Source organism: Carica papaya, unplaced genomic scaffold (assembly GCF_054855325.1).
Source record: "Carica papaya isolate Zhongbai unplaced genomic scaffold, ASM5485532v1 h2tg000045l, whole genome shotgun sequence".
NCBI classification, from domain to species: Eukaryota; Viridiplantae; Streptophyta; class Magnoliopsida; order Brassicales; family Caricaceae; genus Carica; species Carica papaya.
In genome coordinates, this window is record NW_028277158.1 from 1 (window position 1) to 10,311 (window position 10,311).

The following is a 10,311-nucleotide window of genomic DNA, read 5'->3' on the forward strand; positions in this document are numbered from 1 at the left end:
GCAGCACTTCTGGCTATCTATTATTGTTTGGCTCTGGTGCTTTCTCCTGGGCATCTAAAAACCAAGAAGTGGTTGCACAATCTACTGCTGAACCTGAGTATATTGCTGCCGCAGGTGCTGCAAATCAAGCTGCATGGCTGAGGAAAGTAATGCAGGATTTGAAGCTCGATGCGTCTCCGCCAACCGAAATTCACGTGGATAATAAATCGGCCATAGCAATCGCTAAAAACCCAGTAATGCATGGTCGAACCAAGCACATTAATTTACAAGTTCCATGCAATTAGAGATGCTGAAAAGTGTGGTGAAATCCAGCTCACTAATTGCTCATTCGATGAGTAGCTTGCAGATATTCCGACAAAGCTACTTGGAAAAGGGAAATTCAAAAATATGAGAGAGAAGTTAGGAATTGTATGGACTGATTCTTAAGGAGGAGTGTTAGATTATTAAGAATCAGTTAAAACTTATTTTTATCTTGAATTTGAATTTCAGTTTTTTGGATTCAATTGTAACTGGATATGGTAGAATTTGAATTCAATTGTGAGCCTATCACTTCACGAGAAAATGGAATTTATGGTTGTAAACCAGCTTATTTAAGCCATACAAATAAAAATGGAAAGGGCAGACCTTTTTCTTCATTGCCTTCTTCAAAACCAACTAAGCACCGAAACAGAGGCATTTGCAGGGTTACACTCTGTTTCGGTGCCCTCTCTCTCTCTACAAAAGCTATGTAAATAGCATTTGCATACAACAAATTCCCACACGAAAATATTACAAGGAGACTAAACACGCGATCGTCACACAATGGCTGGGAAGAAGGAATCGTGCTACAATGGCATAGGGAGATCTGCTCCTGGTGTGCGGCGCGACGACGGGAAGACGTACCTGCACCCGGGAACACGAATTCACTATTGGCACGCGATGCGATGACGGAGAAGGAAACCAGAAGGTGCTGCGTGCGGCGGCGCATAGGGATTCCGATATATTTTTAAATCAAAATTCAGGTAAGAGTCGGGTTATTTTTCATTTGAGGATTCCACAATTCTTTCTAAAATAGTTTGTTAAATTAAAATATTTGTTGAAATCTAAAAATTGATTTTTATGTGTTATTTTAATCAGCAGTTTCATAAACCAGCATATGCATATTGAATAGAATATGTGTGATTCTATTAATATGTGCAGATTAATATAAGTGTGAAAAACTATATGTATATAATATGTTGCTGTGTGTTTGCGTGGTGTATATATATATATGCAAGCAGCTCGGTGTGCTGTGAATACTTTAAATATATATTAATGCCCTCCATGCATGTGTGTGTGTGTATATATATATATATATATATATATCAATTTATAGGTATATAGATGCAGGAAGGATTGTGTGTGTTCCTGTGTTATGTATATACAGATATTTGAGGGTTTGTTTATTATATTATTTTATTAGGTAAAATTAAAAACATATATATACATATAAGTAAGGTACTAGTATATATTAAATAAATTTTATGTTTTTGTATATATATCTAAATGTGTATGAAGCCGTGCGAAAATGTAAGTAGATATATATGTCCAATTATATGAGGGTAAATATGCCTCACCCGTAAATTAAGGTATGTATTTATGCAAATATAGAAGCTGCATTTATGCATATTTAAAAAATGAATATATATCTACATACTTTGTATGGATATAAGCTATGTATGTGTTTAATGTGCATAGATATTCCAAGAAATCATAGGTATTTAGTTATACATGTGATTATGTGTTTTATGTTTGCTGATATAATTATAGAAACTATGAAATTATGATAATTTTATTGCAGTAGTTTATGTATAAATGATTAATATATATTGCAAGAAAGTAGACGTATACATAATTAGTATAAGTTTATTGTTGGATATAGTTGTGCTAATATAAATATATGTATGTTTTAGAATCTAATACGATATGATGATATTTATAAATGAGAATAATATGTACAGTAGTTAGATATAAATATTTTGGAATGAATAATAAAAATGATGAGTTCTTGATTGCTTTTTTTTTTGTATACTTTGCGATAATGATGATGAGTATGATTGTCTTTCAAATTAGATTTCTATAAATATCAAATCTACATTTGTTTTGTAAAAATATGTATGATTGTTTGGTTGCATATCTCTGCCTGGACACTGCTCTATTCTTACTGAGTTTGTGAATCTCAACCTAATTCACACCCCCATTCCAGTGCAGATTAGTTCAGATCAAGAGCACGTTCAGGATCGAAAGAAGACTCCGAATGAACTTTTAGTGATTTTAAAAGTTTTGTTGGGAAGTGAATCTAGCTATATTATAGTGATGAGATTTAAAAAATTTTGTGAGTATCATGAATGGTAATTCTGTACAAGAGATGTATCGTTGACTTATAAATTTTAGCATAATACTGCATAAACAATTAGGTTCTATGTGTATGACAACGCTCTCCCTTAGAAGAGAAGGCAAGACGTTACATCTTTACTTCAGTTTGTTTTATGTTGAAAATTCTTACCATTCCAAAATCAGAAATTTTGGGATTCTTTTCTCTATCTAACAAAATATTACTAACTTTGAGATCTTTATATATTACTTTTAGTCTATAATGCTTGTGAAGATGCAAAAGTCCTTGAGTGATATCATCAACAATCTGAAACTTTTTACTCCAGTCTAATATTATTTTTTCATTTGGATTTGATACAATAAGAATATATATTATCAATAAATAAATTAAAAAATTAGAATTAAATTAAAAAAATTTATACATAATTAAGTCGAGTAAAAAGATAATGAAAATATGTTTAAAGTAATAAAAATATAACTTCATAGAAAATATAGTCGAAAATAAAAAAAATTATTTTAAATTTTATTAGATTAATAAAATTTTAAATCTATATTTCAATTTCACTTAAAATTTTTAAACAGGTTATTTATTATCATTTTAAATAAAAAAAAATTGATATTTTAGAAAGAAAAGATTTACCAAATAAAAACTTGTCCAAGCTTCGATTAGGCATGTACTCAGTACACTAAAAGTTTTTCACCCTCCTTCACACAACAGCCTATGAGCCTTACGAGATTTTTATGTTGCAGATTAGCAATGAGTTTCAATTCATTCATGAACTCCTCGAGGCCTTGTGAAAACTTCTCGGATAACCTTTTTATTGCTACTACTTGATCTTGAGACAAATTTCCCTACAAAATAATTATCAAACACATTATATACATATATATGACAATTCGAATGAATAATATTAATTAAGAATGTGTATGCATATATATGTAGAACACATTATATACATCGGAAAAATTATTCGTAGCTAATAAAATGCTCTTAAAATTAAATTTCACCAGCTTCCCATCCTCCTGCCTACCTTCACTAAGTAAAATTCCTCCTAATCACATTTCTCTCTGCTCCTGCCATAATAAAAATCATGACCATAAATATTAACAATTAACAATTAACAAATCATGAGACCCATTAAATATAATTGGTTCATTTTTAAATATCTATTAAAAACTAATAATATACTAAATTACATTTACATAAAAATTATTTTATATGCTATTATTATTATTGAAAAATTAAATAAGGAGAGAGAAAAACAATACCGCGATCCCTTGAGGTCTTCCTCCGCCATAGACAATAGAAAGCAATTACAAAAATGAGAAGGAATACAATTAAGGCAGTGGATGTGGCAGCTACTATCGTCTTTTTCTTTATGAGCACACGATTATCATTCTCATATGACCCATCTGCAGCAGCATCTTTAAACAAATACATCAAACTAAATCATTACATAAATTCTACGTAAGAAGAAATGAGCAAGAAAAAGAAAAATGGTAGATAAAATCCAGCAAAAGAAATTAAACATACCAGATTTGAAGCCTGGAGATCTCTACCCTTATCATCTCCAGAGAGCAATTCTACAAGATCTAGCAAATCTCCATACTAATTCAAAAATGTAATTATATCATTTCTTCCTTCCACATCATCATCCCTTACTTTATTGTTCGGCATATCCAAGTAACCATATGCTGAACAAGAGCAATTCCGCAAACACCAGGACTGGCATGTACTCACATTCATCATCCCTGACATTATTGGTCGATGAGGAAGTTTCATCTTCTGCAACTTCAAAAACCCGTCTCTGTTGTAGCACTCTAAATCTTTTTCCACCATGCACCCACCAGACCACTCTTCTTTATCCCATTCTTGTTCATGTCTAGGCTTAGAACAAGGCAGACAATTAAGAGGATTTGCTCATCAAGTTGCACACATCAGATGCTCCACAATGGCCATAGAAGTCACACATACAAGATGGTGCACTCCAAAGAGATGCCCATTCATTACTGAGCCAAAAGAGAAGCTCGATTTGTCCATCTGATGTAAACAAAACCCTGGCTTTATCTTATTGTTTTGGTGAAATAAGATTGAATTTCAGATAATGTTCATCACCAAGAAAGTTAAACATAAAGAGCGAGATATCCATATTCTTCCACATACCATATATGGAGTCTGTTTCGCTTAAACCTAACACACAACTTCTCCAATATGGTTTAGAGTTCTTCCAGATGAGGAACTCAGTAAACCCTTGTGGGTCGATTCCAACAGAAAATATTCCTGGTCTTGGATCTTGTTTGTTTGACCAAGATGATAGAACAAGTTCTTTGTTCGTTGCTTGTTAAAGCTGAGTTTCTTTCCTGTTAATGCTATCAGAAGAAGTTTTAAAAACTTTCCCACAAGGTTTCTTCGTTAAGTTGGAGAAGAAGATTTCCGTCATCTCTCAACAATCCAACTGTTGTGTTTATGGAGTGCTGCGACATAATATTTGCTGACCAGACAATCTTCCCTACACTATCTAAAATCAATATGTTGTTATCTCTGAGAGTGAATTTACCTGGAGAATCCAGAGGGGAGTCTCAGTTGGCAACCCACACAACTGTTTTTGTGGGGGATAAATCATGATACCAGATACCCACATAGCTCTTGTTGGAATCCTCCAGACTGAAGAACCCTAATGCAAATGTGCCAGTTGCAGAAATCAGGGTTTTGTTTCCAGTGATGTAATCTCCCAACAGCATATTGCCTTCGCATCTGTAAAGCATTCTGCAAAGAGAATATGTTATTAAAAATACAAAAGCAATCATGATATCATGACAACCCATTTGAAGAATTGAAGATTTTCTCGCACTAGAGAATCATCAAAACAAGGATATTTATAGTAATAATGTTCTATTTAGAAAAAAAAACGACTTCTAATTACCTCCTTGATCTTTGTAGAATGGTTTTTGTAGGATGGATTGGAAATATGACTAAAGTTTTGAACTTTACAATAAAAACTTACGAAAATAATTTATTATAGGTATTTTTTATTATTAGAATTCACCGTTCTAACAATTTGTTGTCAAATTAATAAGTATTCTAGTATGATTAAGTCCTTAATTTTCTCTTATAATTAAGTATAATTCTATTATACATGTCAGAATTTTATTGTAATCCTCCACTTAAGAATATGTAAAATAAAGTAGAACCAGTTGCTCTTTTTCTTTTGGGGAGAGTAAAAGATATTAATTGCCTAATTTCAGTCAACTAATTTAGACTCGTTGATGCGTCTATATCCTTGAAAGAAATGTGTTGTTTCTTAATGACGGTCCTTTGGTAGTTCTCATTCACTTATATCCTTGTTTTATCCAAGGACCCAAACAAGCCTTTGAGAAATCAACGATGAATTATTCGTGGCAAAAACATAAAATGGTCCATATATTAATATGAGAAAATGATTAATCTATAGCGAAAAATTGGAATTAAGTTGTACTATTGTAAAATTATTAAATTATAATGGTTTAATTGATGTAATGATTTTGAGAATCTGTATGTGGTGCATGTAATTCTGTTTCAACTATAAGTTCAGTATGTGATGCAGGTGAGTCTGTCTCTAACATGGGATCAATAAATGATGCAGAAGAAGAGGTAGACACATTACCGGAAGTGATTGGCGGGAAGAAATTGTCATAGACTCCATCATCTGCTGAAGTTGTAAACTTGAACTTGAATCTATCACTGTTACAATCTGCAAAGTAATCATCAGTATAAGGTATGTTATTGACTTCTTTTGCAAATGAAGAAAATGGGAAGGTGTGTTCAACAAAATATACAGCCCATGATACAATAATTTTTTTGAGATGTGAGGTCATAAAGTTTAAAGCCTTTTACATGGGAAGGATAGCCAAGGGAGATGCATCTAGTGACTCGAGGATCAAACTTTGATCTTTGTGCTGGATGTGCAGATGCACAACACAAGCAGCCAAAGACTCTCAGATGATTGAATTTGGGAGTAGTATTGAACAATAATTAGATAGGAGTTCTACTGTCGATGATTGGAGAGGGTATCTGGTTAATGAGACACACTACATGAAGGACACAGTCAGTCCAAAATTTCAGCGGTAGATGGGCTTGAAACTGCAATGACCTTGCTACATTTAGTATGTGCTGATATTTTCTTTCCACCAGACTATTTTGTTGTGGTATATATGGGCATGAACTTTGATGAATGATCCCTTTCTCAGCATAATAATCTGGCATGTCAAATTTTTTATCATTATCAGATCTAATATATTTTATTTCCTTGTTGAACAGCACTTCTATATATTGAAAGAAACTTGAAATTAGCTTCCTCACTTCTGCTTTAGTCCTTATGGGAAATGAACAAGTGTACAGACTCTTATCATCAACAACTGTTAAAAAATAATGGTGTCCATACAAAGAAGCAACAGAGTTTGGACCCCAAATGTTAAGATGTATCAAATCAAAATAATATTTACTTTTTGAAATACTTGTAGGAAATGGAAGTCTTTTTTGTTTGGCTAAATGACAAACATCACAATCAAAAGAGGAACAACGAAAAATTGAGTTATCAATTTGTTAGAGTATATGAAGTCTTGGCAAAGTGGCTAAGACGGAAATGCCAAAGAGTTTATCATTTATAACGTGAAAAGAGTTACTAGGATGTTTACTAACAGAACTAACAATGAGAATTTCTTGGTTCTCGGAACTTGGATGATATTGTCTGCGTCTTTTTTTAGCTATACCAATCATCTTCCAGCTTTGTGTATCCTGAATAAAGAAACATTTATTGTTGAATGACAAGCATAATGAAGTAGTTTGTATTAATTGGCTAACAGAAATGAGGTTTAATGAACAATTAGGGACATATAGAACATTACGTAAAACAAGGATAGGTGTCAAAATGCACATTTCCAGCATGTGTTGTATATACTGTTTGTGTATTTGGCAACTTAATATATGTATTACTTATAGGTCTGCAGCAAGTGAAAAGACTATTAGCCTTACTATATGGCATGAAGCCCCTGAATCTACTATCAATTAATCTATTTTTGTTTCAACAAAATGTAATAGTGAAAAAGAGTTGTTGCCTTATTCTGCAGAGGGAGTAAAAGTGGTTGAAAGGTTGCCTATCTATGACATGGAAGAGTTGTTGTGTGTGACTGTAGGCTGTTGGATTAAGGCCAGAAGTTTCTCATATTGTTCCTTTGTAAAGGCAAGAGGCACTGCTTCTGAAATGATGCACTTATTGTTGAAATTGGCACAGGAACTAGCACTATTACAACTCATGTTTGCTTCCAATTCTACTAAACAGGTAATTATTTGACTATCATTTGGGTTATTTCTTTGTCTTGATCTATAACCAGGTGGATAGCCATGCATTTTATAACACCTACCCACTATGTGGTCTACAAAACCACAGTGAGTACATGTTACTATTTCCATTTCCTATTTTCGGCAGCCATTGTGTGTCAGCCAAAGGAGCTACGGGGAGATTGTGGTGATGTGGAATGAAGATCGTATTTGATGCATGGATGTCCTGATTGGTGAAGTCTCTCTGTCCGTTTTGTTTAAGAGTTGCAGGGGAGGGGTGGAATAGGTGTTCTCCAGGATTTACTGTAGAGGCAATAAGGAGGAGAGGGAACTTTTATGGAAAGAGTTACAAACTTGTAAAATGAAATGAGGGTGTTACTGAGTGGTTGGTGGTGATTTCAACATGATTATGAAAAGAGAGGAGAGGAGTAGTGGTAACTTTGAGACTCAACTACTATGGAATTTGTTGAAGCTGTGGAGGAGCTTGGATTGGCTAATATCCCGCTTGTGGGACGGCCATGAACTTAAAAAAATCAGAGGGTCAATTCTTCTTGTTCCAGAATCGATAGATTTCTCGTTTATTCTCCTATTCTCATTTACTTTCTTGGTGTTACACAGACTCTGCTTCAGCGTGCTATCTCTGATCACTACCCCATTTGTCTCGTCACTGATGGTATCCAGTGGAGTCCAGTTCCCTTCAGGTTGGACAATAGGTGGGTACATAAGGCAAAATTCAGGGCATCAGTGGAGGAGAAGTGGAATGATTATGTGGTATCTGATACTACTTCATTCAGAATTGCACGCAAATGATATTAAAGAGTGGACAAAGGAGGAACTGAGAAAAGAAGAGGAATCTACGGGTAGCTTGCTAAAGGAATTAGGGGATTTAGATGATAAAGAAAGCAGTGAAGGTCTGGCAGTGAAGGATTGGTGCAGACGGGATGAAATAAAATTGTTGGTGGCTAGACAGGCCAAAATTGAAGAACAGACATGGAGACAGAAATCTAGGGAGAAATGGTTAAAAGAGGGTGATAGGAACACTAAATATTTTCATGCTTTAGCTAGCCACCAAAGACGATGCAATTACATTGATGAGTTGTGGGTGAAGGGAGTGAAATAAAGTGGAAATCACAAAATGAGAAAGGCTGCCATGATATACTTTAAAGAGTTATATGAAGAAGAGTTTAGGATTCAGCCAAGACTTGATGGTTTAACTTTCAAGAATATTAGCGTGGATAGCAGGAAGAATACTGAGGCTGTTTTCACTAAAGAGGAGGTGCTTGCGACCTTAAAAATGCTACAATAGTGACAAGGCCCTAGGGCCGGATGGATTCAACATGAATTTCATCCAAGTTTGTTGGGATGTGATTAAAGATGATGTTATGGATGTATTTGAGGAATTCCACCAGAATGGGAAGTTTGTTAAGTTCTTTAATGCCATTTTTTTTTTGTGTTGATTGCCAAAAAGAAGGGGCGAAGCATGTCAATGATTTTTTTTAAGTAGAGAAGGTCAAAACAATGTTGTTTTGGGAAATTAAAAAATGACACTGTTTTAATTTGAAGAAAAGAAAAAGAGAAGGAGGTGAAAACGACGTTGTTTTGATAGCATCAAAACGACACCATTTTGATGACAAAAGAAAAAAAATGAGGGAGTTGCAGAGGCGAACATGCCTATGCAAAAAGAAGAAGATGAGGTGTACACACCTTTAAAACTCACCAGAGATGGAGGAGCCGAGGTGTGGAGGAGTCTTCTTCTTCTATTTATAAGAAGAAGAAAGAGGCAGGAAAGAGTGATGGATTGGGTAAAGAGAGAGAAAGTTAGAAAGAGAAAGAGAGGGAAAGAGAAAAAAAAAATATGAAGAAGGAGATGATGGTAGCGGCAGCGGCATGCCCAAATCATTCCCGATATGCGGTAGAGCAAGAATAGAGAGAAAGGAAGAGGAGTTGCGCGCAATGGAGTAACGTTGGGAAAGGAGATCAGAGCACGGCAGCCAAGGTGTGATTTTGCTCATCTGCATCGTTTTTCAGCGCGATTTCACTTGATCTACATCAAATTTGAGTGTGTGGTGCATTCTACGACATGTTCCGATCGATTCGTGGCAGCACGCAGTCGTCCGGTGGCAGCGCGTGGCAGTTTCTGGCAGCAGAGCATGTATGTTCTGGTGACATCATGTGGAGGCATGTAACGGAGCATCTTTTCGATGGATATGCACGATTATATTTGGCACACTGGTGGTGCGCGTGGTGACTCTGGCAAGTGGGATCGCGTGGTCAAAGTAAAACTAGTTTTTGTTGGATTCATTTCTAAAAATCTCTCATCGGTTAATACACATGTTATGTATTTATGAACGAGGAAATTAACCAAGTGACAATGAAGATTTAAAGGAGAGCTAGACCCGAGTCAATAAGAATTCTAACACTTTTTCTTATTCACGTTTTCCACTACGGGTTTTATGAACTCATCCTATTCGGATGTACACAATTCCATATGACTGGAAACTAACATGATGTTGAGTATGATGTATAATTATGTACTCATATTATTACTTGTATGTATATGCAGATTTTATGCATGCTAGTTATCAAGTTATAAATGTGTATGACACATATATATACATATATAAATGTATAATTGTAGGTTA

At 34.6% G+C, this 10,311-nt stretch overlaps 1 long non-coding RNA gene and 1 pseudogene across 2 annotated transcripts; one reads left to right on the top strand and one right to left on the bottom strand.

Annotated features, from left to right (window-relative positions):
• Window positions 1-2,227: 2,227 nt before the first annotated feature.
• Window positions 2,228-5,270, bottom strand: LOC110816198 (G-type lectin S-receptor-like serine/threonine-protein kinase At1g11330; annotated as a pseudogene).
• Window positions 5,271-5,731: 461 nt separating this feature from the next.
• Window positions 5,732-10,311, top strand: LOC148239651 (uncharacterized). Of its 2 annotated transcripts, XR_015816683.1 has the most exons (3): window positions 5,732-6,495; window positions 7,459-7,670; window positions 7,818-10,311. It is a non-coding gene; the product is annotated as an uncharacterized LOC148239651 (long non-coding RNA). The 2 variants fall into 2 exon arrangements; XR_015816682.1 differs by having other exon boundaries at window positions 7,459-10,311.